This window comes from Ixodes scapularis, unplaced genomic scaffold (genome assembly GCF_016920785.2).
Source record: "Ixodes scapularis isolate PalLabHiFi unplaced genomic scaffold, ASM1692078v2 PGA_scaffold3__209_contigs__length_174095766, whole genome shotgun sequence".
In the NCBI taxonomy this organism is placed as follows: domain Eukaryota; kingdom Metazoa; phylum Arthropoda; class Arachnida; order Ixodida; family Ixodidae; genus Ixodes; species Ixodes scapularis.
In genome coordinates this window covers 37,684,793-37,690,792 of record NW_024609868.1, presented here as the reverse complement: position 1 = coordinate 37,690,792, position 6,000 = coordinate 37,684,793, and the positions used below count along the sequence as shown (strand labels likewise).

General features: G+C 49.6%; 1 protein-coding gene across 1 annotated transcript in view; it reads left to right on the top strand.

Moving 5' to 3' along the window:
* Positions 1-495: 495 nt before the first annotated feature.
* LOC8050712 (sushi, von Willebrand factor type A, EGF and pentraxin domain-containing protein 1) overlaps positions 496-6,000 on the top strand; it is a 247,178-nt gene continuing 241,673 nt past the window's right edge. Inside the window, exon 1 of the mRNA XM_042292376.1 lies at positions 496-655. The gene's annotated coding sequence lies outside the window, so the exon portion shown is untranslated. The remainder of the gene's footprint in view (positions 656-6,000) is intronic.

Genomic DNA, 6,000 nt, shown 5'->3' with positions numbered 1-6,000 from the left:
GAGGGACGACGAATGAAAATGGGGTAAACACAGCAATCCTAGGCGCGGAGCAAAAGCTCGACACAAACTCGGGGCGCAAACGAGCTGATAAAAATTAGACATAAACGGGTAGGGGTGCGGTTCAAATCCATAATACGGTTCCCCATAATACGATCCTAAGTATCCTGGGCGGCTCGATCCTCACCCCCACCCATTTCAGTCCGGATGAGCATTACACGGATGCGCTGTCATGTGTCGCTACTGCGCGATGCGTGTTAAATACCTCTGATTAGCAGTAGTACTTTATCGGATAAATTTGTCACCTACGGTATAAACCGGTGCTGCCATACCTCCAGGGTAGACCTTATGCTGTCTCAATACGAACGTCTATTTTGATTTTGCTTTCACATTGCTGTCAGATGTAACTGCATCACTTTGCGATTCTTTTGTTCGATGTATGTTGCTTACGTTGTTTCCCTTTTCTTTTTATTTTCTCTTGGCGCATGTGCAGACGGCGACGAAGAGGACGTGCGCGAGGGCTGTCCCCAGAACCGGGAGGAAGCGGCCGCCCTGGGCCGTCGCTGCCTGCGCAAGTGCAAGACGGACGAGGACTGCATCAGCACCAAGAAGAAGTGCCTCTGCGACGGGCTCTGTGGCTGGAGCTGCGTTCGGCCCGGTACGTCTTCACTCGTGCGGGCCTTTCTTCGTCTTAAGACGGAGTCACAAGCGCCGTGTGATCACGAGTCCTCAAAGTGCGCGCGTCTGCAGCCTTTCTGTTATAAGTCGTTAGTCGACGTCACACAGCTAGTATACAAAAGACAGTCTTCAGACACTGTCTGACGCGCGTTTCTTCCTCGCATGACTCTCTTGTCACATAGGTCATACAAAAGCTTTTTGCAGACATGTTGGAAGCGTATACATATGTGCGAAGCAAACGTGCTTACAACATGCGTGCGCGTGCGTCCGAAGATAATTCTCTCGTCACAATGCGTTCCACAACCCAGTAGACAAATATGGCATGCGCGCAGAAGGCGATTTTTGGAATGATCTACACGCAGCCCATCATGCATTCGTCCAACACCACCTGGAAGACACAAGGCCTGTTCATGACGCCATGTTAGGTGAATCTTCGACGTCTTCGGGGAGGGGGGAGGGCGATTAATTACAGTCGAACATGCGCATATTCGCACGACCGCTGCGACTGGAACCGACCAGAAGCACTTTTCTGGAGAGGTCTACGACTAGTCCAATAACTGTGTTCGGCGCTCTACCGAATTTTCGTCATCTGAGCTGCGTTCTGGGTATACCCCCTGCACCTCAGTCGACGCTTCGATACACTGGGGACAATCAGGCTGTGCGGAAAGTGCTACGCAAAAGCGTTCGTCGTCTATTTATGGGGGCGTCGTCTTTCCGGCTGTACATGTCATGCTCAGTAAATGCGCCATGCTCTTGCGCTTTTAAGCTGCGATAACACTGATAATGCATCGTACAAAATGAAATGCACGAGAAACGTTTACCGATACTCTGAGTTGCCAGATGCCAAACGCCTATGTTCACGGCGGTCTTCGTTAGATAGTTTAACACGTACCATGTGTACACTCGATAGTTGTTCCTAGAATGAAACGATACTATGCCGCTAATCGGGCCGATAAACCTGGCGATCTTCCAGAGCCTTCCATATACTCGCGAGCTCCACTCCTTCAGTGTGCAAAGCTGGTCGAGCTCCTCCTCGCCTATCCCTCTGGGTCGCATGACATCTCCGTCAACCAATCAAGCGTCGAGCACCTCACTCCTACTCTCCCACCCGTCGACCAATCAGTGTCGAGTCTCATGGTCACGTTTTTATCCGTGCTTCTCGAAATGCCCAGCACCTAGCCAAACAAATCTATTCACGTTAATAGTGCCTCTACTCATGGCGATGCGTCGATTCCCGCCTGGCGCAAACACTTTTTTAGGGCAATAGCCTCTCCCCCTTCCCCCCCTACACACGCGCACGCACGCACGCACGCACGCACACCACACCTCTCACGGACACCACACGCACACACCACACACGCAAACCACACACCACACACACACACTCAAAGCCAATCAGTGTCAAGCCTCGCGGCCACGCTTTTATTCAGGCGTCACTTTTTGGCTTCGCGAAATTGCAAGCACCTAGCCAAAGAACGGGATTCATGCTTGTAGGAGTCACATTGGTCATACAAGAGCTGTCTGCAGACATGTTTGACATATGTGTGCAGCGTACATGCTTCGCACATGCTTGACGCCTGTCGGCAGATATTAGACATTTTGCTAATTTACCCAACCATTAAGTAGAATTCTGGGAATGTAGGTCTGCACGCGCTCGCCTTCCCCGTATAAAATATTCTAAGAAAGAAAAGCGGTGACAAACTCGAGTGCAAGATGCCATCTGTTTTAGGCATTGCTTTAGAACAGTTACTGCTGCATACGCCGGAACATGCCGCGTGTGAACCTACATTCCCAGCATTCTGCTTCTGCTCGTGTAATTTCAGCAATATGTCTATTTTGGCGTTAGGTCTGCAGCGAACGCCGTTTTTTTATTTTTTAGAGCGCAGCTCTTAGGCGCCCGGCTTGAGCGGTGTCACCGTCGGCGTAACCGCGCGTTGCATTATGGGACTGAATAAAAGGTTAAAAAGCGCGAACAAACGAGGACAATAAAGAAACACGGACGACAGGCGCTTCACTCTCAACTGGTTTTTATTAACACCACTGTCACTTATATATACACATTGCCCAAACCACATCGAATTCAATCGCGACAATCAGAGCCAACCTTCCAGAAAGTTCGCGCTTTTTAACCTTTTATTCAGTAATGGACCAACTAGCCCAAACCCAAGTTTTAATGCATTATGGGACGTTTTCCATAATGACGTCACGAGTGACGTAACGAAGGTCACTCGTGAAGTTCACGACGAAAGTCACGACCTTCACACTGACCTTCACGAGTGACCTTCACGAGGGTCACTAGGGTCACGAGTGACGTCACGAGGGAGCAGGGAGGGAGGGAGGGAGAGGGAGGGAGGGGGAGTAGGGTGGGTAGAAGAAGGGAGGAGGAGGGAGGACGAGGAGAGGAGGGGAGGCGGAAAGGGTACGAAGGAGGAGGGGCATACCCTTCTCTTTTTACCTTCCCCTTCTCCTCCTCAAGAGTTGTGCTCTAATTCGGCATTACAGAGAATTGTAAACGGCTTTCATTTTTTATGGTGTATTAACATGGTGAGTGTGGCTTCAGTCTCTGCGTACGTGTTTATGTGTCTTCCGGCCTTTGAGTACGCTTGGACCCATGGCGAAGCGAAGTGTAGCACTTTTCTGTGGCATATCAGACGCCACGCAGGCATCCACAGTCGAGTAACTCGGAAATATTGGCTCGAAAAGGTGTCTGCAGACAAGTAGCGACATCTTTTAAAAATACCGCCTGCCATCGTAATTGGGACGATTCAGACGTCGCCACTCTATACGCACGCATGCGAAACAGCAAGAAATAACGCTAAAAGAGCGTGGCCGACTTAGCGGAAAGGAGGGAAAACGCCTATACAGTCAGAACATAGCGAATGCGGGGAACCGAAGGCACCAATCAAGCAAGGTGAAAAACGCAGCCTCACGGTTCATTTGGAATGGTGTGTCTCCGGATGCGCTTTTCACGGTAAAGCCAACCAAACACAGGGGAATCGCTCTTTCAATACACAAGTCTGTCTCTTTTATTTTTTTTGCATCTAATTGCGTTCTGACTTTAGTATAAACCAGGTATAGGAACGTCGCCTGCAATCTTGGTTCAATCAATGCGACGCGCGATTACGAGAAAGCAAATAAAATGATATGAAGTGTGCCCACCAGAAGAGTAGGGAGGCGTCGTGACTTTTTTTATTCAGGGGAATTGCAGCGGAAAACATTTGTTCACTGCTATAGCATAATCAGTGAACTGTACCGCTTAGCAGGTTTGTGCGCTGAACGAGGTGATACTATAGGGATTTTTACTGGACGAAATGTTTGAGTGCGCTGTTCAGGGGCCCTAAACTCGTAAAACACAAAGGTTGGAGCCGAAAGTTCGCGGAGCGCGCAGATTGGGACGCCGGCGAAAAAAGTGTGAAGTGATCGTCGTGATAGCTCAATCGGCGCGCTCCGTCAACTTCGGCCCCAACTTTGTGCTTGACTAGTTTAGAGATCCAAAGCAGCGTTCTTAGATCTACCAGTTGTCAACCTCCATGGAAGAGCGTCGCTCGAAAACGGTTCTCCTCTGTTGCCAGCACGGCCTGGTCGTGAGCCGCTACGGGCGGATAGATTTCCTGGCCCCATCACCGTCAACGCCTTGAAGATTCGGTGTTAGATTCGGTGTTAGGAAGGTCGTGTAATACTGCTTTGTTTTTTCGGGAATTTTTTAAACACTTGTGGATGGCGGAAAAGCGTTTCCTGTAATATTAGATAAAGCTTCAGATAACTGGCAACCATGATTTTAAAGCACAACATGGCCAAGTGTCGTTACTCTGAAGCGTAGCTTATTTAGTGGCGCTAGTTTTGCCGGAGAAGGGTTTGTGTCAGACTTTTGTCTGCTGCACCATACAAAAAATAGGACCAATGAGAGGCGACGCAAATATGATGGAGTGATGCCATGGCAACATGCTGTGTCTCGCCGCCGCGCGACGAGCATTCGCATTTTAGAGTGATCACGGCCAATGCCACGACCTACGCAGCCAATCTAGCGGTAAGAACGTGCTACGTAGCCTCGCGCTCCGCGAGTCCCACTCCGAAGAGTCCCATGCCCTTAAAAAAATTGGGTTGTGTGTGTGTTTATACAGCCTAGAACTTGGTCTGCCACACAGGGGCGACGAGTCTCCCAGCTGTAGATGAGCAATTTAGCCAGTGCGGTACAGCCGCTAGCCTGGGGTTTTTAACGTGCATCCCGCAGTAGTGATACACGACCGCACGCCGGTACGATGCTCATCCAGATCGAAACGGGCAGGGGTGGGGCTCGAACCCAGGATCCCTGGGTTCTGCAGCGCGAGCTTTCGCTCCACGTGCTCCGAGCTGGTGTGCGCTAGACCACTCGGCCACCGATCCCCCATACCATGCCCTTAGTACAGCCCCTTGATGCGTTTCTTTGTCTTACAAGCGGCATCAAATAATCGAATACGCCATTGGACGGGCCCGTGCTTCGTGCAACGCTCGGAAGCAAATGGCGACGCACCACTAAAATCACTAAAAGTAAAACTTTAAGTGATTTAAAGTAAAAAAAAAGGTGATGTAAAAACTAAAACCACTAAAAGTACAACGAGACCACTCACTCGTGGTCTCGTTGTACGTGTCTCTCGCGTTCGCCAGCAGTGGCTGTCGGTACTTGTGAGAAACGCCAAGCAATTTCATCATTGTCCGCGTTTTATTTTTAAACCAAAGGTACATAAAAAAAATGACCGTATCTCCACGTTGTGAATGATGTTGATTGGGGCGAAGCTCTGGTGGTGCTGATGATACTGATTTTATTGTTCATAGGTAGTGCTGATGGTACTGATTGTATTTTTTATTTCTCATAGGTGGTGCTGAGTTCCGGGTTGCGTTTCAACTTCATTATTACTGCTTTATGGTCGGTGAAATGCAGAGCCAGTGGTTCTTCTAGCGGATTACCTTGGATCCGCTAGAAGCCGTGGAAACGCATCCCCACCGCTTAAGTCAACGGTCCATGTCAGAAAGATAATGTATGGTATGAAACGTGGTTATATGCGCATTTGAGCATTTGAACGCAGCGCCCTCTCGTCTATAAACGTTGAGCCAATGCATGCAAAGTTTAACGCGATTATATACGCATTTGACCGCAGTGCCTTCTCCTGTATAGGCGTTGAGCGGCTACATGCAACGTTTCATCCATGACAGAAACCCCAGCTCTTGAGTTACTACCAGATCTCAGAGCCCCCTATTCGTCCCGTAGTCGAGGCCGAGTGGTTAAGGCGATGGACTAGAAATCCATTGGGGTCTCCCCGCACATGTTCGAATCCTGTCGACTGCGCA